This window comes from Vicugna pacos, chromosome 4 (assembly GCF_048564905.1).
Source record: "Vicugna pacos chromosome 4, VicPac4, whole genome shotgun sequence".
Classification (NCBI taxonomy): Eukaryota; Metazoa; Chordata; class Mammalia; order Artiodactyla; family Camelidae; genus Vicugna; species Vicugna pacos.
In genome coordinates this window covers 51962450-51989479 of record NC_132990.1, presented here as the reverse complement: position 1 = coordinate 51989479, position 27030 = coordinate 51962450, and positions in this window count along the sequence as shown.

Sequence of the window (27030 nt, the reverse complement as noted above, 5' to 3'; positions counted from 1 at the left end):
AGGAGGGCGCTGCTACACTGCAGCCATTGAACGGCTAGGAGGGGTGGGGGTAGCAGGACCTGGAGCCGCGCGGCGCTGACGCACGCGAGGCGCGTGATTGACGCAGGCGATGTTACTAAATTCGGCGGTTGGCCGGGCCCGCCGCCGGCGCGCGCCGCAGATAGCGGAGTAGGTTCCCCTCGGTCACCCCCGCCCCTTCTCCATTCAGCGCTGCGCCGGGCGGGGCGGGGCGGGGCCGGGTGCGCGCGGGGCGGGGCGGGGCGGGGTGCGCGCGGCCGCGCTGGGATCCGGCCGCACCAAATATAGTCGGGCCTGGCTATTTTTAGCCGGGCCTCGGGCGCGAGCGCGCCGCGTGAGGGGGCGCCCTGACCCCGCCGGGCGTGCGGAGGGGGCGGGGGCGGAGTCGCCATCTTGGACCCGGCTCGACCCCGTCTGGTGACCGGCGGCGCTGGGCTGGGCTCGGCGCTGGGGGTCGGGGTGAGTGGGTGTGAGCTGTGGGAAAGAGCGGGGAGCGGGGGATGTGACGGGGGCAGAGGGCGAGGCGCGGACGTAGGGTCCTCCATGAAGGGTGGCTCGGGGGAGGGCCCCGGGGCGCGCGGCCCACGGGGCGTGCGCGTGTGTCGGACGGTGATCCCCGCCCGGCTGCAGGCCCGGACAGCCTGCCACCCTGCGGCCCCGCCAGCCCCGAGTCGCGTGGGGGTGGAGCCGCCCTCGGCCACCACTTCCTGAGAGCCGGGGATACCCCTCCCGGACGTCACGGAGGAGCCGAGGCGGCGGTGGCGGCCCGGGGCTCATCCTGCACTTGCATCACGGGTGCAGCAGCAGCTGCTCTGCTCCTTTGTGGCTTTTTCCCGTGTTGAGTAACTGCTTTGTTAACTGAAAATACCATGACGGGCCAGTGTGATCACCAGCTCCAGACCTCAAAGAAAGTGAAGCTGTCAGGCAAGAAGAGGGAGACTCCCCTAGCCGGCTGCGATGGTATCTGTTGGGTGGGTGTGCAGAGAAGCACTTGACAGTTTCCACGTATTACTTCTTGCCTAACTTTTCACCCCAAGAAGGTTTAAAAATACTTTTATTTCCATGCTGTAAAAATTTCATGTATTCTGCACCCCACCCATTCCCCCCATCAATTTGAAATCGCATGCAGAACTGGAATCACTGAAAGGAACAGTTATTAGGTACAGTTTTTAGGAAACAGGACATCTTTCAATGAATTTGTTAAGTAAATTGCATTTGCTAATGTTAATATATAAAAGATCCTTGCCCACTGAAGTTACTTATAAAGCTACTAGCTAAGTTTGTTCATATGCGTTGGACTTCTCGGTGACGGTTTCAAACTGGTATCCTTATTCACCTTAAATTAAAAAAAAAAAAGTTCCATCCCTGGCTGAATATCTCCAGGTAAAGCATATCTCTCTTTGACTCTCTAAGTGGTTGTGCCTTTCTGGACGTCTGTGTTGGTTAATTATGTGCTTCTCTCGTCCCTTTTCCCCCACCCTCTGCCTCTTTTAGATCCTTTCCTTCCTGAGTATCTGGTCCCAATCTTTGTTCCTTGACCGCTCTTAGGCAGAGGGCTGTTGTCTGATTGCGATGAGCCAATCAGCTGGCTTAGTGCTCCTCTGGGTAGGAAGCTGGTCTGACTGTTGGAGAGGTTCCAGAGGACACTGATAATTGGCAACATTTTTGCACTCAAATGGAAAGTTATGGAAGCAGATACAAGGATCTCTTACACACTGGGACACCATCCTGTGCGTAATCCTAGGGTCCTAATCATATGCAGTTCTTTAGGTGACCTCAAACCAAATGAATTATTTTGTTCTCTTCTTCAAATTAGTATCTGCTGTTCTATACTGTTTGAAAAGTCTGAGTTACAAACAATCAGGCATAATTTTCTCTTTAGGCTGATGTAATACGACGATTTCAGTAATACAAATTACCTTTTCAAAGACTTTTTTAATTAAATGAAACTTAATACTTTATAATTAAATCTCTTCTTTGGGGGAATCAAATAGAATAAGGCTACCTTAATCTGTGAAATGTTGAAAACTTAATCTGGTTTGGTTCTTGTTCTAAAAGAGGGACATTCATGTGTGGCCTAGTTTACACCCAAAGCAAAGAAAGCAGCTAGTTTCTATTTTCATGATACTTATAGCAGCCAATCTGTTAAAAGCCCTTTCTATGAAGTAACTATTACAGATTCACTGGATAATTACCTTTTATTTTGTTTTGGTTTTGTAGGTGTAGTTTGCGAGACAGAAAATTCTCATTCTCTCAGAAAATAAAATATGGAATTTTGGGGAAGTTTATTGTGTATGATATAAAACAATTGCTTTAACAAAATAGGATTTAAAACTGCTTTAAATGCTTCTCTCATTAAGAAATGATATATAAATCTTGTTGATTTTGCTAATATGTAAAGAATGGTGATGAGTCTTATTGCACAAATTGGGTGAGGAAAGGTGAAATCAGAATTCCAAGCCAGAAATTGTTACCTAAGGTGAAAACAGGAAGGAATAGTAAAAGACTTATAAGTTTGTTTTCCTAAATCAGTAGAGAAGTTCTCTACTGCATTTAAGATGTGTGTAAAAAGTTTGGTAGCTTGGGCTGACATTGACTTACACACTTAAATTACTGGGCTCAGGAACATTAGGCAATTGTAGTAGTTTTTTGTCTGACCTACCTGCATACCATCCCTTCCTTATCGATTCTATCATTGCCAGATTAGTATTCCTAAAATACGCCTTTTGTTATATCACTCTTAGGCTCAGAAGCCTTGTGCAGCTAGTCATTGTCTCTAAAATAAAACCCCAAAGGGTCCACCTCCTGACCTCCTTGTTTCTGCAGAATTTTTCTGTCCTAGTCAAACTGGTATTCTCACTGTTCTTCGAACATCCTTTCACTCTCCCACATTTGTTCATAGTTTTCCTTTTTATGGTGTTCCTTTCTTCCCCTTCTCTGCTTATTGAACTCTTACCCTTCCTCTAAAACTAGCTCAAGAAATGAACTCAGATTATGCTTTAGTCTTTCATAAAATTCTTATTTTACTGTCTTCTTTTTCTGCTCTTGTGTCCACAACTTATTCCTCTGTCAAACTATTAAGCTTCAAAAGCACTGCCTCACACATCTTTGAAATTTCTGTAGCCCCTAAATTTAACATAGATAGTAAACATCCATACAATATTCCCCATCTTAATTTTTTAAAAAATGAGTCAGTTTACAATGTTCTATCAGTTTCTAGTGTACAGCATGATGTTTCAGTCATATGCATACATACATGTATTCCTTCCTGTCTAAATTTAAATCTGAACAGAGAGCAGCGTAAGTAACCAGTTATGTGGATTAGGATGTTCTTGGGATGAAGGGACGAAATGAGATCATACATTAGTTAATTTCTTTATTATTACTCAACTTTTGACACTCCTGATTGAATATACCTTGTCAGGGTGCTCACTGCAAGCCCAGACAACCTCATGGTGAAACAAAGAGATTGCAGCTTGGTTTGTACCTGTTAAATCTGTGTAGGAAGATGTGCTATGATTTTTTTTTTTCCTGAATAGTCTTTTGGTTTGATTCTTATTCTGCAATCATTTCCCCTCTACTTGTACTTTCTCTCATACTGCCTCCTCTCAATGCAGAATGGGATGTTGTAGGTTAGGAAATGTTAATATCACCTTCATTTGGGAAAACTTCTCAAGGTTTAGAAAATTGAGAGAACCATGGCACCTATGTATAACCAATTAAATATAAAAATTCTTGAATGTCTTATTTTTTCCAAATATATTTCAGTAGATTTTTATGACATTATGTATATGCAGAAGTAAATAGGCAAAGAGATTTAGGAATTATGACTTGTTGGAAGTTTTAGAAAGAGGCTCATGTGAATTAGAATATTAGTCTTTAACAAGCAAAAAGTAAATAATAGATCAATAGATGTTATAGAAAATTTTAGAAAAGAGATGGAAATACTACCAAATAGTATAAGTGCTCATGTTATTTTTAAATCTCATTAAATAATGTTTTTCTATTCATTAGTAAATAAGTCTTATAATCTAGTTAAAAAGATTTGCTTAATTTCCAAAAAAAAAAGATAGTTTATTTTTCAGTCATATTTTCCCCAGTTGCTGGTAAGTTCTGGAAAACCACAAAGATTTGGGGGAGAAAAGTTATTACTCATATGTGATAAATGCTTTCAGGATATTATTTATGCCTATGAAGTAAGATTTGGATTTTAGCTAGAGTTGATGGATGAAGTAAATTTCTCTTTTCACGTAAAACTACATGACCCTTTCCCATTACCCAACTCTGGCGAAGAAAAGAAGAATGATATCCTCATATGTACAAGTTCAGTTCCCTCAGCATATTCTCCAAGGTGAGGATGCTGTATTTTACAGAGAGCACTAGATTGCTTCTCAGAGGCCTGGGTCTGACTTTGCTGCCATGAAGTTGCCCAACCTTGGAAAAGTTAATTAATCTTCTGGGGGAGTTAAATATCATCATCTATAAAATGATAGTGTTGGGCTCACTATGTGATCTTCAAGGGTCTTTCTGGTTCTAAAATTGAATGCTTTCTAAGGCTGGTTAAATACTGTGAATCACGAGTCAGCTCTGGCCTGGTCTCCTGTCACTACCTGATTGCTGTAGTCAGGAGGCTCAGCAACCCTTTTGTTTACTGTAACACTCATGCTGATAGTAGTTAGATTAGTAGTGCTATTGTATTAAAGTTTTTTGCTTGCACATTACATAACTGTAGCCACTGAGTGGGATCTTGGTGGCCTGAGAGAGTTAATGTACTGCCAGCATCATAGTCTAGTCTTGCTCATAAAGTGCGAACAAGCAGAGACCTAGATAGTCCAAAAGTCATTGTATATTTAGCTTTGGGATTTGTTTTTGTTCATTCATTTGAATATGGATGAGTCACAAACTGACTACACAATAATTAATAAATTTTCATTGGAATGGATATTGTTTGCTCCTGTTCTTTTCTGATTTTTACTGCATGCTAGACATAAACATCATTTCTTCTTAAATGTACCAACTGAAGCAGAACTGTCCTTTTTCGCTTTTTCCTAGAGAAGGACTGGTGATGGTGGGCTTGTAAGTCTTTATATCTCCTTTTACAGTGTAAATAGACAGAGAAAGTGAAATATTGAGAAGCAGAGTAGAAGGAAAGTATCAAGTAGGTATTAAGTAAGTAGAAATAATGTTAGCAATAATACAATAAATTCTGTCTGCAAACTTGTTAGATTTGCAGTTAGATACATCTTTATGGATGAATAAGAGCTAACTCTATAGGCATTGGGAAATACGTGAATTTTTACACATTGCAGGTTTATGTTTTATCTGGACTGGGTTTGGATAGTAAAAACATGGCTTGTCCATTAATTTAGGGCTACTTTAAAAATGCCTGTTCTGCATATTTAGGTATCTGGTTTCCTGCTTAGATCATGTAATTAGTAACTGATTCTTATTTTTTACCATAATACATTTTCCAGTATTTATTTCTCATGTTTATAGTTCACTACTAGAAAAATTCTTCCCTGACATCTGTTCTGAATTAGCTCCCTTTTCCAGTTATGGTTTCCTGTTTTATCAATTGTAGTGATGAGTCTAGAAACTCATATTTTAAAGATTTATGCTACTTAAGTTGAGTAAAGTTGAAATAAGCTACCTAATTCTTTCTAATTTCTGAAAATTATTGTCTTACTTTAAATTCACATGTTAAATCATTATTTTCATTTTACTAACTCACTATTTCTAATTTCTGAAAATGGTTGTCCTTTTAAAATTCATATGTTAAGTCAGTAGTGTCACTTTTTAAAAACAGTAGGATAATCTGGATACAATTTGAAATCTACTCTAATTTCATAGTATTTTATAGTTGTCAGTTAACTTTTTAGTGACTTTTGTATTTAAAACTTTTTTTGTGAGAAGCTTTTGTTCATCTCAAAATCTTTTAAAATACCTTTTTGTTTAAATTATCTTGGACATATATATTTTGGGGGGTGGATTTATTGAGCACGTGTACAGTTCTTGGCACCAAGTAGGTGCTCTGTAAACGTTTGTTGAATGAATGAAAGTTTTCAAGAAACTTTATTCAAAATACTCTTTTTTTTTTTTTTAAATCCTGACCAGCCTCATGGCCTTGCTAGCTTTTCTTGGAGTTTCACTCGGGGCTAGGCATAGGAGAGCAGCCGGGCAGGTCTGTCGTATATCACTGTGCTGCTGCTTCTGCACCTCCCTGCCCTCTGTTGCAGCTCGTCTGCATATTTGAGGGCAGTACCCCTGAGTCACACTACTCTGTGACATCTGTGTTTGAACTAAGCCAATTCAAGCATCCTAAGGAATTGTACCACCTTTTGATCCCAAAACCCCTCAAGAGTTAATCTCTGGTTTATCTCTTTGTTTTGATGTATTCCTTTTGCTATGATACTTCCACAAGATGGTGTTCTTCTTTTCCTGACTGTCTCTGCCTGGGGTTTGTATAACCAACCTGTTCATTTCTGAGTTCTTCATTTGTAGTCATCAGATTTCTTATTGTAGCCCTCACTTTGCTTTGCAGTTCAAGGCCTCCAAGTGCATAGTCACTTGTCTACTGTCTATCATAGACTGAGGGGCCCAAATGTAGAGTAATATCTAGGTACTCAAATTATATTTTCTAAACATTTAATGATTTAATGTATTAACTATTTTAAGGTTTAACTTTTGAAAAGGTAATGCATTCACATGATTCAAACAACAAAATGTTCAGAAATAAAAAGTTTCCCTTCCACTCCTGTCCCCCATCTACTCAGTTCCACCCTTTCAGAGTTTTTAAATGCGTATCCAAGCCAATACAAATATAAATTCTGTTTTCCTTTCCTTTTTTATACAAATAGAAACTTCTTCGTATTATTCTGTCTTTTTCACTTTAACAGTGTAGCTTGGAGTTCTTTCCGTAACAGTGGAAAAATATTTAAGGGATATCTCACTTTAACAATATGTCTTGGAGATCTCTTCTACATCATTGTGTGGACATAGCATCACTTATTTAACCAGTTCCATGTTGATGGACATTTGGGAAATTTTCAGCCTTTTGCTGTTACAAACAATGCAGCAGTAAATACTCTTGTTACGTAGATCATTTCACAGTTGTGCAAATATATTTATAGGGTAAATTCCTAGAAGTGGAAATACTGACCAAAGGGTGTATCTCATAGTAGTTTTATAGGTACTAACAAATTGCTCTCCATAGAGGCTGTACAATTTTTACCCCCACCAGAAACGTGCAGGAGTACCTGATTACCTATATTTGTGCCAACAAAATGTTGTTGAACTTTAGGATTTTTTTCCAGTATAAGGTGTGAAAATTGTTATCTTAGTGTAGTTTTTAAAAATTTCTTTTTGTGAGTGAGTTTGAATAATTTTTCATATGTTTAGGAGCCATTTGTATTTCTTTTTCTCTGAAGTGTCTCATATTCTTTGCCTATTTGGGGTGAGGTTTGTATGAAAATTACCTTGTGGCTGACGTTTATAATAATGGAGGTTTGCCCTTTGTAAAATGAGTTGCAATAATTCTTCCTCAGTTTGTCGTTTGTCTTTGCTTGTGGTCTTTTGCGTGTAGATTTTTCTAAAATGTAGTTGAATTCGTCAGTCTTCTCTTTTATAACTTCTGGGTTTTGTGCCATAGAAAAGCCTGCTCCACTACAAGGTTGCAAAAGAATTCTCTCATGTTGTCTTCTACTACTACTTTTATGGCTTAAATTTTCCACATAAATTTTTCATGCATTTTTCTTGGTGTGTGGTGTGAGGAATAGGTCCAAATTAATTTTTTTGCAAATTCTGTTTTCCAAATTTCCAAATTCTTTTTTTTCTAAATTTCCAAACTCAGTTGCCCCAACACTATTTGTGAATAGTCCGTCTTTACATTGTTTTGCTTCTTATTAGAAACAAATTGATTCATCTGCCTTATTTTTTCACACCTCCTTTGCTGTGGCTGAATATATAGGCAATTCTCTGTTTCCCTTCCTATAGAATACCTTCTTTAGAGATGTCGTAGCCTGCTGACCTGCTTGCCTTCTGCTTGCCTCAGCAACACAGCAGCCTGTCAGCCAGTTAATATTTGAATGAATGCAGGCTGCTCAGAGAGCTCTCCAGGACTTTCCACTGAGCAACAGTGGGCTAAAAAGAAATCCTAAATATATTCAGGTTGCTTAGAAGACTGTTCAAACCAGAAATGTCTTCTAGCTCTCTTTCGCCAAGCTAACCAAGTATTCTGGGAGCTGAGATCCGCTACCTGGGTCTTTTACTCCCAAGGCAGTTTGCTTCAGATTGCTTCCTTCTGTGCAGCTTCGTATCATCTGCCACCTCTGCTTTGTCTGACAATATACATTTGGAGTAGGAAACTGTAATATGCCAAAAAAGTGGTTTGGATTCCCTGTCATGCAGTGACCAGCTCCAGAACCTCATTTACTGGGAAGGTGATTTGGGGAACATGCATCCTCAATTTGAACCAGCAAACAGAGTAAGTCTTTTCATCTAGGGAATCTAAGGAAAACCCAGCATTTTTCTGCTTAGAAGAGTGTCCAAGCAGGCAGCTGAAACTGAATTTACTTGATACCCTTACTAGCACTTTCTAGGCGACTTGGGCTAGTTTTATAGCTCCTTGATAAACACTTCCTTCCACTTTGAACCATTGCCTCAGTGATATTTCCCTTTCAGACTTGCCTGTCCTTTATTAGTGAACCTTTTTGAGGAATCATATTTCTTATCTCTGCCTTCAGACTTTCCCCTGATGCTGGTAGTATACTCTTTGTCCAATAACAATTTGACTTAGTTATTTTGGCCAAAACCAATTTTGCCCAAATATAATTTGGTTGAAAACAAACTGGTCAACCGGACAATCTGGTTAAAACAATGATTTGGTAAAAAGTGAATATCCAAAGTTACTAATTTTTTTAAACTTTTTTTTATTGAGTTATAGTCATTTTACAATGTTGTGTCAAATTCCAATGTAGAGCACAATTTTTCTGTTATACATGAACATACGTATATTCATTGTCACAGTTTTTTTTTTGCTGTGAGCTACCACAAGATCTTGCATATATTTCCCTGTGCTATACAGTATAACTATACAGTATACTCTTATTTATCTATTCTACATATGCCTGTCAGTATCTACAAATTTTGAAATCCCAGTCTGTCCCTTCCCACCCCCTGCCCCCTTGGCAACCACAAGTTTGTATTCTATGTCTATGAGTCTGTTTCTGTTTTGTATTTATTTATTTATTTAAGATTTCACAAATGAGTGATCTCATACGGTATTTTTCTTTCTCTTTCTGGCTAACTTTACTTAGAATGACATTCTCCAGGAACATCCATGTTGCTGCCAATGGTGTTATGTTGTTGGTTTTTATGGCTGAGTAGTATTCCATTGTATAAATATACCACATCTTCTTTATCCAGTCATCTATTGATGGACATTTAGGCTGTTTCCATGTCTTGGCTATTGTAAATACTGCTGTTGTGAACACTGGGGTGCAGGTATCTTTTTGAAGTAGGGCTCCTTCTGGATATATGCCCAGGAGCAGGATTATGGGGTCACAAAGTTATTAATTTTGGAAGGATAGGTTATTAGATTTATTTATTTATTCAATAGAGGCATTGGGGGTTGAACCCAAGACCTTGTGCATGCTAAGCATGTACTCTACCACTGAACTATACCCACCTCCCCACCCCCCCAGGAAAGCTTGATCTTAACTACAAGGCAATAAGAGGTAAATTGGAACAACCAAAATATTGAGTGATAAGATAAAACCATGTTTCCTTTATTGTTTTTTTCCCATCATTAAAAAGGCAGTGCTTGTGCAGTACAGGACACTCAGAAAAATGCAGATAAGGAGTAGAAGGACAAAAGGAAAAAAAAGCCATAAATTAATTCACCCAGGAATAACCACTGTTGTCCTTCCTGTCTTTTCAAATGCATTTTCTACACATACACTGTGTATACTGTTTGTACTCTGCCATTATTTAAGCGTTCTCTAGTTATTGGTTAGTCACTTCTGTGCAGGATTAGGCTTTCGTTCCCTTCTGCCTTTCATCCTGCAGCTGTGGGCCAGTCCACCTTAACTGGGAACAGACTGCCATTTTCTTTTTCCTTTTGTCCCTCAAGCCTGCTGAGATCCACATCTAGCCTGGGCCTCGAAGACCCCTCTGCCTCCTTTAAGTGAGGCAGTTTGTAACTGATGCCATTCTGCCAGCCCTTTCTATGGATTTATAAAAGGGGCTCTGTGGAACTCTGATTGTATATGAAATAATTTTTGGAGTTCATTCTTGACATATATTATTTTTATACCTATATAAATTAGATGGGGTAGTAAAGAGAGGGGAGGGATTAGATTGTGTCCCCATTAAAATAAAAGTAAGGAGACATTGTGGCAGAGATTATCATTGGAGGGAAATTATTTAAAGAGATTTCCCCTAAATCAGGGTTGGCAAATATGTGCTATGTGTTGTGCCCAAACCTAAGTACATGGTAGACATCACCAGTCAGTCATGGTGCTATTACTCATTGGATCCAAACTGAGATTTGGATCTTTCTTGAAATGGGATTCTAGGTAGCTGTACCTATTGGAGTTGCTATGACAAATATATTTATCACTCTTGCTCTAAAACATTACATTAAAGTTTTTTTAATAGTGTATTGACTAAGAAAATTATAATAAAATGTTTTATAACTGATAAAAATGTTTATGATGATAAATAAGGAATGTGAGCAAAGAGTAATTATCTGAATTTTGGGCAAAGCATATGGCTCATAGTTAATATCTTGAAAGCAGCGTAATAAATCACAGGTTTGTTACGAAGTGAAAACAATGTCACAATAATACTCATCATTATAACCTGTCCATGGTATGGTCATGGTGATTGACTGACTATCTAGCATTCATTCCACCCCTGATGATAAATCTAAGCAATCATGGTTAATCCCATTTTCTTTGCCAGTGAAGGGTTAGGAATGACCTGTAGCCTATTCTGGACAATGCAATGTGAAGGGAGTCTGGAGGAGGGTCAAGTGCTTCTTGGAAAGGATTACTTGTCCCTAAAAAGAGGTAAAAGAGAGAGATGGTGTCTCTTCTTCCTTTGATGACGTTACATCTGAATACAATGGCTGGAGCTGCTCAAGACATCTTAGGGGTAATGAGAGAAACTAGCTTTGGAGGAAGCTGATCTAGAAGACAGCAAAACAGAGTGGTAGAAGAAAACCTGTGCTCTTGATGACCTTACTGGACTGCTGATTGCATTGTACTCGGTCTGCCTTACCTCCGAACTTCCAGTTCTGTGAGATAATACAGTTCCTTATTGTGTAAGCCAGCATGATCTGGGATTTTGTCGCTTGCAGCCAAAATGCATTCTGAGAGATATATTCACTTTGTCCCAAGCAGATTAATGTCAGGCGGTTTTGATTTTATTTTGATAGATTTCCTTTTATTGGGTCTCTTCCTTCCCCTGTTTTCTGGCTTCAGAAAGTAGGTGCACATTCTAACAGGCCACTTTTTTTTTTTTACTTTATTATTTTTTGGGGGGGAGGTAATTTATTCTATTTTATTTTTAGAGGAGGTACTTGGGATGAACCCAAGACCTTGTGCATGCTAAGCACGTGCTCTACCACTTGAGCTATGCCCTGTCCCCCTAGCAGGTGAGTTCTTGTCTCAGTCTTCTCTAAGGAGCTCTGCCTTAGACTAGGGTTCTTCACAGAAAGCAGCAAGGAGCCAGCCAGCACCCACCATCTCTTTTGGAGCCTTTTAGATCGTTAGGATATCTGGTGGTGTGACTGCTTCAGCTTGTCATTCATTCTTTCTTTTCCTGATTCTTATTTTGATTTCTCTCTGGATCTTGGTCCCAGTTCTTGCATGTTTTGCATCTTAGACCTGGTCTCAAGATCGTTTAGTAGATTTATTTTCTTCTCTTCCTTCTCCCGTGAGCCTCTCATTTCCTTTATCTCTCTCATCTACTCCTATCTCACTTTGAGACTTTATGGCCAGTGGGGGCTACTCTAAGATGTATATAATCTTTGTCAGAAGTATTAGTGAGTTAAGTAATCACACAACTCTTTGCTCTAGGCTGGTATGGCACAAAGGAAGGGTAGGTCAGTCCTCGGTCCAATAGAACAAGTAGCACCAGAAACATCTAGGGGTCAGGGCACTTGAATCTTCATTATGACATCACTATTTGCCACCTGAAATCTTGGGCAAGTCACTTAAAGACACTGAATTTCTTCTTTGGAATTTGTTTCTAATTGTTCAGCTTTTCCATAGTATAAATGTGAGTCAAATGATGTGAACATGGCAAATGAAGAAAAACTTTTTTCAGAAAAAGAATATGCAAGCTTGGTTGGATTTTCTGATGAACTACGTCTCTTTGATTAGAGTCCAAGTCTCTAGAATCAGCTCTGTGTATCTTGTTAATCTGTAAAAAGGCAACGCAATATAACATGGGATAGAATAATACAAGTAATCAGGGATTGAAGTTGATATTTTAGTGGTAGATTACAGCCTGAAATAAGAAAGGGCCATACAATACGAAGGGGAAATAAAGGTCGAGATGTCAATCTTGAGGCTTATTTCTAGTTCAACTAGAAATTCTGGTAAGCCAAGTTAGGGGAAGGAGAAACCAGTAGAAGAAATACCCCCCTCTAGTGGCGAGGATCCAGGTTCTACACCCAGTTGCTAGGTTAGGTGACTGAGGAGTAGACCACTTTTTAGGATGTTTTTTGTTTCTTAAGAAGTACCCTGAGGAGCCAGAGTTAAAATTCTTAAGATCATTAGTTCTAGATTTCCTGAGCAGGAAAATTAACACATTTCATAGAATAAGCAGTACTTTGGCAGCCTCATGTGGGACGGATTGTCTGAAGAATGTAGAGGCTCCAGTTGTCGGAAGAGGTTCACAGTTTACTTTTATGTAGGCCATTTAGAGACCAGAGAATTAGGACACTATTGTTACTAAGTTTCTTATTGATCTGAGATGATATAGTAAGTAAGTTTATAAACCCATTTATAGGGAGACAAAACCTGTATTCAAAGTTATGGCCTTAGTGCCATTGACTAGTAATCATCTATATTTATGCAAAATATGACTGGACTTCCTAAGTATAATTTTTTATTTGAAATTTTTAGTGATGATCACGAGAACAAAATGTTTAGTTTATATCTTGGAAGTGATTTAATTGCTACCAATGGAAAGATAGTGAAATTAAGTATATTAAAATAACTTATTACCCACAATTCAGTGGCTTGGTAGGGACACCTAATGCATTCTTGAAGGCCATCTCAAGGATGTATGTTATTGAGGATAGTAATTGCAAGAGATTATTACATTTGCAAATCTCAAAAGTTCATTTAAGTTTTTACTGTTTGAATTTCTGTTTGGGAAGAATTCTTTTAAGTTACTTAAAGATCTCCGAAGAGGCAAAATTTCAGAGAATAAAATTTTTATGGTACTCCGTCTTAACTAAGGAAAATTTGAATACCATTCAAATCCAATACAGAAAAGAATGATTATGGCACAAGAAGATAAATTTTGGTATAAGACTGCATTATCAGAATGCCATTTCTTTATATTTAATGTCAAACTTCCTTGCTCTGAAGGAAAGAAATTTGAAGCTTGCAGAAGAAGTAGCCTCTCAGTAATTTGGAATATGTTTAATGATGTTTCTTTGAAATAAAACTGGAAAAATTCTTTAGAAAATGCAAACTTGTACATGGGTAAAGTGAGATTATAGCGTTATGAAATTAACTTTTGTGTATAACTTGTAGAACTGATATCCTTACTTTATGGTTATACTTCATAAATACATTTGATTTCAGGAAAGAAGAAGTAGGTCTGGCAGTAGATCAGGACCCACCTATTGGGGAAAACCAGAAAATAGGAGGAAGAGGTTATTAATGGTTCATTCTTAGCTGAGAGAAATTCAGTATGGAATAATTAAGGTCAGTTAGAGAAAGAATTATGGTTATGTTAAGTGAGTTCACAGATATTGTTGAAGGCAAATCCGTTAGAACTGATTTGTTAATATATATGGGGGCAATAAACCAATTAAATTGCCTCTTTACTGTATTAGTGTGACAGTAGTAGATATCTGGAGGGAAGTGAAATGGATGATAAGGTTAGTGGTAATTAGACCGTCTTCATTAAATCCTAGCACTAAAGAGGTACTATATACATTAGTGATAGCTTAATTCTATAAATAAGATATGATGATAAAAATTGATATAATGTTGGCATTGCTAAAGTTAGGCAAGTACTGATTTGTGTAAAGGGTTACAGCAACTGGTCATGAATAAAGAGCCCAGGCTCCAAACCTCATTTGAAATTCCAGATAAAATATAAGAATAACAGTTCACGTTTATATGGGATTTATAGTATTCTGAGTATTTACACATACATGATCTCATTTGATTCTTATCAGAACTCTGGGGGCAATAGTTCAGGTCTGATTATCCCATTTTTACAAATAAGGCAGTGGAGGCTCAGAGAGTCTAACCAACTTACTAAAGAGCAATAGGGCCAAAATGACAGGAGCGGGACTTTAACCCATGATTACCTTACCAGAATGCCTTTGTTCACTGTATTGGTTTCCTATGGTTGCTGTAACAAATTACCACAAACTGGGTGGCATACACAGAAATTTATTTCCTCACAGTTCTGGAGGCCAGAAGTCTGAAATCAAGGTGTTGTCAGGGCTACCCTCCCTCCAGAGGATCTAGGGGAGAATTCATTCTTTGCCTCTTTCAGCTTTTGGTGGCTGTTGGCACTTCTAGGCTTGTAATCATCTCACTCCAGTCTCTGCCTCCATGGTCACATAGCCTCCTCCTTCTCTGTCCTGTCTCTTTTCTTCTTACGCCTATCTCAAATCTGTCTTTCCCTTTCTCTTATAAGGACTGATTCTTACAAGGGCTGACTTTAAGACTCCACTTGTCATTGGATTTACGGCCTACCTAGATAAGCCAGGATGATTCCTCATCTCAAGAGTGTTAATTACACCTGCAAAGGCCCTTTATTCAAATAAGGTTACATTCACAGTTTCCAGCCAGTTAGACATGTACATATCTTTTCAGGGACCACCAATTCAATCTACTAATTCATTATATGCCATTTGATTCTATATCTTCCTTTGGATTGAAGAAATAATCTTCTGTCTGAAGAGGGGCATGTGGGCTAGATAACTTTTAGCTAGTATGTAGAGAGGACCATTTAAAATATTTCTGCTTGGTGCTAAAAGCTTAGTAATGAGGATTCAACAAACACAAGAGTTCCACCAAATTGTTACGCAAGCTTTGCATGTGCAGAACTATAAAAAATGGGACTAAATTAAGTTAAAATAACATCCAGCTATTTATGATTTATTGACTTTTTTTGTTTCTTGTATAACTGGGCTATGTGTGTATGTGTGATGTATTTTGGTAATGGTTTGAGTCAATAGGATAGATTCTTTACATCACACAGGCATTCCAATTTGGGTCCATGTATATAAGGGAAGGGACTTGATATGTCTTATTCACAGTTAAATCCCCAGTGCAGTGTGGTTGGTGACACATAGGTGTGCTCAAACAATTTGCTGAATGAATGAAATAACTTTTTATGACATCCTAACCAGGCAGCCACAAGTCCCCATACTGTTTCACTTTTTGGAGGGTCCTGAATAACAGTAAGATCTGTTTGTGGTAGGAGAGTCCTCACTGACTTCAAGGGATTCCACTGTGAGTCTGTTTACTCTTGACAGAACTTACAACTTTTTCTTCTCTGATAATGTTCGCTGTAGGCCAAAAAACTATTGTCATTGCCTTGTTCACGTTAATAAAGATTAACCAATGAGATTACTTCTGTCTATCAGTTCACTTCTCCCTTGCATGGAGCTCGGGTACCATTAGGGATGTTCTGGTGGGCTCGTCCCGCCAGCTCTTCAGGTCATCAGTGCTGCACATTAAGCTCTGGGAAGGGAACAGGCTTTGTCCTCTCAAAAGTCTGCCGAGTTCTGACTCTCAGATACAGCGTTCATTGTTAACAGATAGAAATCGGGTGACTCAAACTATGTGCCATGTGCCATGTGCCATGTGTTATTTCAAATGCTGCTTCCAACCAACCTTAGAAGCTAAGTACTGTCATCATCCCTGTTTTACAGAGGCGCAAAGAAGTTCAGTACTTGTTCAAGTTCACACCAAGATTCGAACCCAGGTAGTCTTACTTCAGAGCCTCCATTCTTACCCGTGTCCAATGCCAGCCTCATGCTCATTCATTTGTAAGTAACCTGTTCTTTCTTTCTAAAAGCTTATATTTTTAATTTATTCTTAAACTTTGGAAATTTCACGAAGATATGTCTAAATGTGTGCCTTTTTTTCATTTATCCTGCCTGTCATTCAGTGAGTGCTTTTGGTCTAACAACTCTAGTCTCCTCCTGAGGGACGTTTTCTTGCACTATGTTTTGAGTATTGCGTTCTCCAGTGTGATTTTTGCTCTCCCTCTAGAACTTCTTTTATTTACAAGTAGGCCTCCTAGTCCTGCCCTCTGGTTCTCTCTCTCTCTCTTTTTTTTTTCATTCAGGAATTCCATTTCTTTTTATTTTTGCCCTGGATAGTGTGATAACTCATTCACTTGCTTTTCCAAATAACGAATTTTTCTTCAGAAAGAAATTTTTCTTTTACTTTTTACTTCCTAATTTCAAATTTGTAAGTTATAAATCATGTTTAAAGAATTTCCCTGTCTATTATTTTGTGCTGGTTATTTTTTTTGCATTCAGTATCATATAAATACACTATAACCAAGTAAACCCAGTTTTTTTTAGATATGTGAGGCTGTTTCAACATTAGGAAATATTAATGTACTGTATCACTTCAGTAGATCAAGGGAAAAAAAATCTTAGGGTAATTTCCACAGACATTGTAAAGGTATTTGATAAATCAGTATCCATTCTTGATTAAAAGAAAAAACCAGAACAGCTCTTGGTAACCCAGGAATTGAGGGATACTTCCTTAATAGCCATTGTCATACTTAACTTTGAAATATTTAAGCATTATTTCCCAAGTGTACTCCTCTGAATGGTGGATCTGGTGTTTTATATATTAGTTAGGTGTATTAGGGTAAAGCAAGGTGTTATAACAAACACCAACATCTTAGCAACTTAACACAATAGAAACTTATTTCTCCATCACGTAATAGTCCATTGTGGATGTTTCTGCTTGATAAGACAGTTTTTCTCTCTATGGTGATTCTGGGACTCGAATTCCTTGCATCATGTAGCTCTCCCTTTCCCTGCGGCCTTGAAATCTTCTGTTTCTAGCTGGTGAAAAAGCAAAGATATGGTGGAGAATGCATACTGTCTTCATAGTTGCTTTAGCTTGGATGTGACACACGTTTCTCCTTACATTCCCTTATTCCATTAGCCAGACAGGTGACCTCTCCTGTCTGTAAAGTGTGTGAGTGGTGGGGGAGGGGAATGGGAAATAGTATCTGGCTGGGCAGCTACAAGTAGGGAAATAGGTAGGCATCTGTAGTTGGCAGGAGAAGGTATGACCATCTGAATGGAGGACACTGTGGTAATGTCTGTGAAATTAAAAATATACATATCTTTTGACCTTAAAACTCCACTTCTAGCAGTTTTTCCTGCAGATGTATTTGCAAATATGTGCATATTTACATTTTAAGGATATACTTAGCAATACTGTAATAGCAAACGATTGGAAATATTCTGAATGTCCATCAAGGGGGTCTGGATGAATAAGGTATTGTACATCTGTCCAGTTGGACCAACACCCTGCAGCCACTAAGAGAAACAAGGCAATGATATGTGTACTGCCTGAGGGGAGAAAAGCAAGGTACAGAACTGTGTGGACTGCTACTGTTTATTTAAAAAGAAATGTATGCTCATATATTTGTAGAACATTTGTGAAATGATCACAAGAAACTGGTAACAGTGGTTGCTTCTGTTTAAAACTATAAATTAATGGAGGATGGGAGAGAGACATGCTTTTAGTGTGTACTCTTTTATATCTTGTGATACGCATCTTTTTAAATAAATATAAAAGTCAATTGTAAAAGTGTAATAAATAACATGGAAAGATGCTTGTAATATATTTTGCCTGAAAAAAGCTGCTTACGGAAAAGAATGTACAATATGGTCTTATTTTTATAATTGAATAAAATTTTAAAATGGCATATAAAATATAGTGCTTTATTTGTGGTTTTTGCTTATCTGTATTTTTTATTTTTTAATAATGAACATATATCACCTTTGTAACTTAAAAGATTATGAAAATAAAAAAAGAAACACAGTGAAAACTTTTCCTGGGAGTCTTAAGTTAATCCTGTCATGAAATCTTTCCCCATTTTCCTGTTAAGATTGATGAATGCCTTTTTTTGTTTCCATGCTACATTTTTCATATATTTATCACACTCCAAATTGCATTATCTTGTACACATCTGGCTCACCTATTCTGTGCACTCTTTAAAGATCTGAATCACACCAAATTCATCCAGGTATCCCTGTCAGTGCCAAGAACAGTGTCTTTCCCATAACAGGTGCACACTGAATATTGAGTTGATGCTTAAAGCAGAGAACACAGTGAGTACAGTGATTGTGAATTTTGTTCTTGCACAATGCAGCCTGTATTCAATACTGTACTAGATTCACTGACTCTTTAGTAAAGCCAGTGACTGACTGGGTGGAGGTCAAAGTACATGGGTCACAAGGTTTCCTTTCCAAAATGATACTGGTTGCCTTCAGGGATCACTGTCTCTGCATCATAAATTAGTGTAGGTCTGTTACAGAAACACATGTTGTAAAAATTGACATAAAGTTAAATAACTATAAGAAAGATCAAACTGTTGATGACATGGTCCCTGTTTTGACACAGGTGAGACACTCCTATCTGTGTGGTACTTTAATTTTAGACCAGTTTCCTCCTACTTTTCTCTTCAGACTATTTCCCTTTCCTCATTTCTGTTCTTTTGCTACAACCCCTCCTTGTACACATTGCTGTATTTTTGATGCGGTCATCAGGGTTTAGTTATGAATGAGTGAGAAGAAATGCAAATAGTAGAATTGGGAGCTGATAACTTCACTTGCAGCTATAAGATTTTTGTAAGTTGAAAATTGCTTGAGAATAGATTTGATGGCCTGGGTTCTCTGCATCTCCCAGTTTTATTGCCACGATGACCTTATCCTTCTTGTTTCTTTCCTATGTTCTAGTCAAAGAAGTTTCTTATAGGGTCTTTCCTTGAGGCCTTTCCTTTTCTTACTGGGAGATCTTCTGCTTGTATCCATTGATTTAAATATTACCTTCCCATAAAGAGTCAGTTCAGATGCTACCTCTTCAAAGAAGTCATTGCTGACCCTTCCAATCAGTTTCACTCTTTATTCATTCTTCCATTAAATTGTTATGCCTCCATTAGAGCACTAATTACAGTTCATTGGTGTATTCATTCTGTGCACATTCATTGATGTGTACAGTTCACATGTTGTTCTGGGAGCTAGGGTAGGAGACCACTATGGCAGTCCGTCCTTCCGTAGTGGAGGAGGCAGATAAGCAGAAGAGTTGAGTCCCATGTAATAAGTGCATTTGCAGGAGTGTGCAGGTGTGTGCAGGATTCTGTGGGAGCATAGAGAGGGTGCATCTAATCTAGCAGGGGATGGGGAATTCCAGAAAGATTTGAGTTGAACAGCATGTTGTATGTCATGGAGATATGAAATGTCTTCTGAAGAATGGTAAGGAGGCTGGAGTGAGGATGGGGAAAGTGGCAGGAGATGAGGCCAGAGAGGCAAGAAGGAGTGGAATCCTGATGGGCCTTTTGTGCCAAGCTAGGAATGTGGACTTTCTGAAAGCAGTGAAGAACCCGTGAAGGATTTTATGTGGGGAGCAATGCGAGTAAGCCTTGAATTCTGTAAGATTTTTGAGGGCAGGAGTCAAGTCTTATATATCAATATATCTGTTTAGCACCTCATACAGCACTTAATATGTAATAGAGGCTCAGTAGTTGAATGGGATTTGCTAGGTAGTGCTTCAGTTTTTTTTTTTGAAGACTTGATTTATCTGAAATAGTAATAGTGTTGAATACTTTTTGCACTCCATCAAATCTACAAGCATTATCTTACCTAATCTTTACAACTACTATCTGAGGTAGGTATAGTGGCTTAGAGAGTTTAAATGAGGGGATTCTAGTGTAGTAGTTACATCTGCTTAGGTTTGAATTTCAGCCCCTCAATTTGCTATCTGTGGACCTGAAAGTTACATATATGCCTCAGTTTCCTCATATGATAATGACAATAATGATACCCACCTCATATCTCATTGGGTATTGTGAGGATTAAGGATGTATGTAACTACATGTAAAGTACTTGGCCCAATAATTGCTAAGTGAGTGCATGCTCAATAAATGTAATTCTTAGCTATTAAGAAAAACACCCCAAAGTCACATGAGCAATTAGTGGTGAAGCCAGTGTGAACAAGGCAGTCATATTTCAGAATCTTTACTATGTTATAACTGCTTCTGTGTTTATAGAGAGATGATTAAAGATGGGCTCTAAGCAGTGAAACAAAACAAAGAATTTCAGTCAACGTGGGAAATGATATTTAGGGTACGGAAGTCTTCTTAGGGACTCTTCACATTACCCACACTTAAAAACTCTTCTTTGCTACACCGCCTGCATATAAGGGACCTATTTGAGAAATACATGTCTGTAATTTGGGCAAAATGACATTAATTCTAGGTTTTAATGCACTGGGTTAATGAAGAATATCTTGGAGATATTGGAGAATATCTTACAAAGGTCTCCCTTTAGGAGTTGGTCTACTAGTGCCAACACCTGGTATACCGTGTCATGCCTTGTTGCTCTGTTCCCCAGCTCCATACTCCTTAGATTTTTCCAACTTTAGGACCCAAGTGGGAGTCATGTTGGAGGATGTTGTGCAAACCACATGCGTAAAGAAAATAATTTACATTTTTCCTTTCTTAGCTTCTGGAACATCAGTGATTCCATCCTCCCACTTCTATTGGGCAGAAATTGAGGTATTCTCCTTATGCTCCCTCATCTTCTCCAAAACCTACCACACACACACACACACACACCACACACACACTCTCTCTCTGTACCATACATGTCAGAGGGATCCAGCCTAACTACTTTTTTTCTGGTTCAAGGACCCGAGAAAACACAAAGTCTTTAGTAATAAAGGAGCCCACCAGCAGTGCCCACCTTCTCCATTCCTACCCTCTCCACTCTGTCTTTTAGCTTTCTTTTCTCTGTTTCGTTGCTCACCGTTGTATCCCTCTGTCCTTTGCACAATGCCTAGTATATAGTAGGCATTCAATAAATAGTTTTTGAAAGAATACAAGAAAAGCAAGATGCTTTGTATATTCAGTATCTTAATGATATTCAGTTACAGAAAAATGTACCAAAAATGTTGCGTTGCTTTAAATTTTTTTTGAGAGCAGATTGTTCTTAGCAAGTGGGGCTCACCTTTACCTCCCCTGCCAAATTAGAGCTCCTTCAACTTCTAGATTTATTTGGTTACCCTGAGTATAGCTCTGGTAGTAAAGGAGCTAAATGGATGCCCCACAAATTTGGAGGTGATATCCAGATTGGAGGCAGGTCTGTTTCATGGGATTGGTTATTTTTCCAAGTTCTTCTGCAATTTCATGACTTCACAACAGAAAAATTTCCACAGATTTAAATTCAGAAAGGACATTAATGAATCATGGGAGACATACTACGTGCTGTTAGAAAGGGGTGGGGAGAAAATAATCTGAGGAAAGTAGAAGATATCCAGAAAGCCCAAGTTCATTGTTTCAACTTACTTTTTAGGGTTAAAACCTCCTTGGAAATCACTGGCTTCTATAGACTTCCAACCTGGAGGGCAGCAGATCTGATTCTCTTTGTTTCCAGTTTTTGAGCCCCTTGCTTACCTCATCAGTTGTATTTGAAATTGTAGTAGTCTTCTCCCCTTAATTTCTACCTACTTCAACCCTCTCAAATACCTTTTCTCCCACCAACTCTCATAACTTTTTATAATTTTTAATTAGTTCAAGTTGGTTGACATCATTTGTTGCTAAAACCTGCAAAATTATAGCTATAGATATCCAGGCCATAGTCCAGAATAAGTACCCTTCATAATTCTGGCATCTATAAGAACTCAAGTTTATGTAAACAGTGATGCTGAGACAACTCCCCTCTCACTGGTTTCCTAGGAATGCCTTTAGAAATGTGAAAAAGAGGCTTAAACTCTAGGACCTTATCTTTGCCTGAAAGTCCAGAATTATGTTAGTCTGGGCCATGGTGATGTACAAGTAGACTATGTAGACACAGTCAAAGCAGTGGCCCTGGTCATTCAGGACTTTGATTGGCTTTGGGTCTCATATGATGTACTTCAATATGCAGAAACGATCTCCGTCCAAAAATGAAGAACATCTGCTACTAGAGCCCAAGTATCGTGTGTATGTGTGTGTGTCTACAACCTGGAGGTAGTCTCCAAGACTTTAAGAGAAAGTGGTACCCAGGTGGTACCCAGGTTTACATTTGGTATGCTTTATACACAAGTCTTGTTGCCAGCCTGCTCTGTCTCCAAACTTCCTTAAGAAATCAGAAAAAGAAGGCCAATTAAAACCAAAGCAAGTAGACAAGTAGTAGAAGTCAGCCAAATAGAAGAGACAGTAAAGAAAATTAACAAAACCAAAAGTTTGTCCTTTGAAAGTATAATAAAACTGATGAGCCCTTACCATGACTGATAAGGAGAGAAAACAGAAATTGCCAGAATTTGGAATGAAAGAGGAATATCACTATAAATCGTACTGACATTAAAAGGTTAATAAAGGAATATTATGGAAATTTTATGCCAGCAAATTCAACAAACTAGCTATTTTCAAATTCCTTTAAAACACAGCTTACTAAAGCTAATACAAGATGGAATAGAAAATCTGAATAGCCCTATATCTAGGGCTATTTAAAATCTATTTAAAATTTTGAGTTTGCGATAAAAACCTTCCTGTGAAGAAAACTACAGGTCCAGATGGTCTATCTGGTGAATACTATGAAACATGTAAAGAAGAAATAATATGAACGTTAAACAAATTCAAAAAATGCAGAATGAGGGAACATCTTACAACTCATTTTATGAGGCAAGCATCACCCAAATACCAAACCTGAGAAAAATACTTAAAGAAAATTGCTGATCAATATTCCTTGTGATCTTAGACACTGCAGTAGACTGAATATGTCCCCCCAAATTCATATGTTGAAATCAACCCCCAATGTGATGGAGAAGTCAGCAGCCTGCGACCTGGAAGAGGAGAGACTCTGGATCTGCTGGTGTCTTGACCTTGGACTTCATAGCCTCCAAAACTGTCAGAAATAAATGTTTGTTGTTTAAATTCACCCAGTGTGTGGGGTTCGGTTATAGCGGCCTGAACTAAGACAGAAATAAAAATCCTTAAAGAAATATCAGCAGATTGAATTCAGCAGTATATAAAAAGATTAATGCATCACAATCAAGTGGGGTTTAGTCCAGGAATACAAAATTGTTTAATCCAGAAATTAATGTATTTCACATTTTAATATAATAAAGAAAAAAACCATATAATCTTTCAGTAAGTACAGAAAAAGCATTTCACAAAATTCAAAAATTTTTGACTCAGCAAATCAGGAATAGAAAGAAATTTCTTTAACTCAATGAACAACATCTATAAAATACCGGTAGCAGCATCATATTTAACACTGAAATATTGAAAGAACAAAGTATGCACGTCCTCTCTTACTACTTCTGTTTTAATACTGCACTGGAGCTCCTAGCCATTGCAATGAGGCAAGAAAAGGAAGTAAAAGACATAAAGCTCGGAAAGGACATAATTCTGTGAATAGAAAACCTTAAGGAATCTATAAAACAACTTCTGGTACTAATAAATGAATTTATGAAGGCCACAGAACACAAGATCAATTACATTTTTATGAATCACCTGAAAATAATTGGAAAATGCAATTAAGAATATAATTCTGTATCAGATAATACCAAAAACCATAAAATACTTAAGAAGTGGATCACAGATACAAATGTAAAATCAAGAACTATGAAGTGTTTAGAAGAAAACACGCACTTGGTTATGTCAAGGATTTCCTAGAAGGAGCATAAATAGCACTAAACAGAAAGGAAAAAATTGATAAATTGGAATGAAAAATTTTACTCATTGAAAGTTACCGTAACAAAAATGAAAAAGGAAGACACAGATTGGGAGAAAACATTTACAATATACATATCTCCTACAAATCAATAGTAAATAGGCAAGCAACCCAATACAAAATTGGCAAAAGGCTTGAGCAGGTAGTTCATGAAGGAAGATGTACAAATAGCCAATAAGCACATTTAATTGCTCATTACCATTTGTCTTCAGGAAAAATGCAAATTAAAATTAAAATGAGATACCATTTCATATCTGTTAGAGGGGCTAAAATTAAAAAGACAACACCAACTGTTGGTGAGCATGTGGAGAAACTGCTAGTGGCAGTATAAAATTATGTAATCATTTTGGAAAAAATTTGGCAGCTTCTTGAGAAATTAATCATATACCTGTGCTGTGGCCAAGCAATTCTACTTCTAGGTATTTATCCAGAAGAAATGAAAACATACGACCACAAAAGGACATGCAAAAAAATGTTCACAGGAACTTTTTTATACTAGCCCCAAATTAAAAAGAATCCAAATATCAACAGAAGGATAAATTCTGGTATAATTCATATAAAAAAGTACTACTCAGCAAGAAAAAATATTAAACATTTATAAAACGTGATTATATAGTGGGCCAGATAGATAAATTTTTATTTCTAAAAGCAGAAAATGTATAGGCCATAGTCATGATGACAATACCATAAAAATTTGAAATTGATTAAAGCAAAAAAAACCCCTGAACTCTTGAATAAATCAAAAGACACTCCTAAATCACTTTTTGGGGCAAAGGGAAAACATATGCATTAATGACAATGAAAACTGCTCCTAAAATCTTAAGGGTGTGGCCGAAGCAGTACTTAGCAGATTTGTTGCCTTAAACATATATTTAATATTAAATATGAAAAAAGGGCAGAATAACTGATTGACAAAATTAGAAACAAAATGACTTTTAACTGAGGATGTAGAAGAAACTAATAAAGTTAAATGTGAAAATTACAGAATTGGTAAACATAAAGAGAGTGAAACGATAAATCCATTTAATATGTTGAGAAAAAGCAAACAAAACCTCTAATTAAGGCCAGTCAAGGAAGAAGAAAGGAAAATCAGCACAACAGAATTGGAAGTGGGCATGAAACCGCAGATGTGAGGGAGATAAGAAATCACAAGTGAACATGATGCTCATCTTCAAGCTAATGGATCTGAAAGTCATGATAAAATGGATGATCTGATGATTTTCTAAGGGAAAAACAATTAGGTTTCCAAAATTAATTAAAGATCTGCATAAGCCATGACCCATACTAGAAATTGTAAAGATTATCAAATATCTTTTCCACCCAGAAAGCATGAGACTGATGATTTTATGGCTAATTCCCAGAAATGTTCAATGAACAGATACTTCTTTTGTTAAGTGAATATTTTTGGATGTTAGAAATCTCCTCAATTCATTTTTTTTGAAGCAGACCTAATTCTGATACTTAAATCTGATAAAACTAATGTACACACACAAGTGTATCAATCTCACCTGTGAAAATTGATGTAAATATTCTATAGGAATATTATAAAATTGATTCTTGTACTATGTTAAACATATTATAACCATGTAATGTAGAGCTTATTTCAGGAATTTGTAGATAGTTCTACATGAAATTTATTCATGTAATGCATTATATTAAATAGGCTAAAAGAGTAATAAACATGATGCCAGAAGGCATTTAATACAACTTACTATCTGTTATTGATAAAACTCTTAGTAAGGTAGGACTAGAAGATTTTCCTTAATATACTAAAGCTTAATTATGAGAAACTAAGAATAAAATTAATGATGAAACCTTAGAAACATTAATTAGAGGTGCCAAATATCACTGAAAATATTTAACATTATTATGGGGACTCCTGGACATTGCTTTAAACAAAATAAGTATAAATACTGGAAAGAAAAAGATGAAATTATCATTACCCGGAAAATACTTAGAAAAATAAGTGAATGAAATGAAAAACTTTTAGTGTTAATATGAATTATTGGTAGGCTGTCTGGTTAATGTGTGTGTGCCCATATATACACATAAATATCTTATCACATACATACATTTGTATGTGTATACATGTATACATAATGCATGTTGGTTTCCCATGCATATATGAACCAGTACAAACTAACAAAAATCAACACAAACCAGCTAGAAAATATAATAGAAAAAATATTTCTTTCATAATTGCAAAGAAAATAGATGAATTAATTTAGCAAGAAATACGCAGGACTATATGAAGAAAGCAACAAAACTTCCTGAGGGACAAAAGAAGACTTCGATAAGTAGAGAGACAGAGCATATTTCTGGATGAAAAGACTCAAAGTGATAAAAATGTGAATTTCCTCTAAATTACTCTATAAATTCTAATCTGAATCCCAATGATAGGTTTCAGGAATTTGAGAAAATGATTCTAAAGTTGGATGGAATTACAAACATTTAAAAATATCTACAACGTTGTACATCAACTATACTTCAATTAAAAATACCTAAAAAATATTTTAAAAAGAAATGAAGGGAGACTTGCCCTATAAGTTATTGAACCATATGGTGAAACTATGATTTGTTCTGTGTGGAACTGGTTCAGAAATAGGCAGATCACAAGAATAGAATCAAAAGTCTAGAAGTGGTTATAAGCGTATGTGGTTTATTAGCATATAATGAGGTTATAAATTTATTATAAATTCATGTAACAGCAGGAAAATGTTGTATTGTAAAGAAATAGCTTTGGGTGGGGTACTAGTTAACTTACTTAGGGAAAAGCATTTTGGAGCTTTCCTGTTCCAATTGCTCCCAATATGTTAAATCCCTCCAACTTCCAA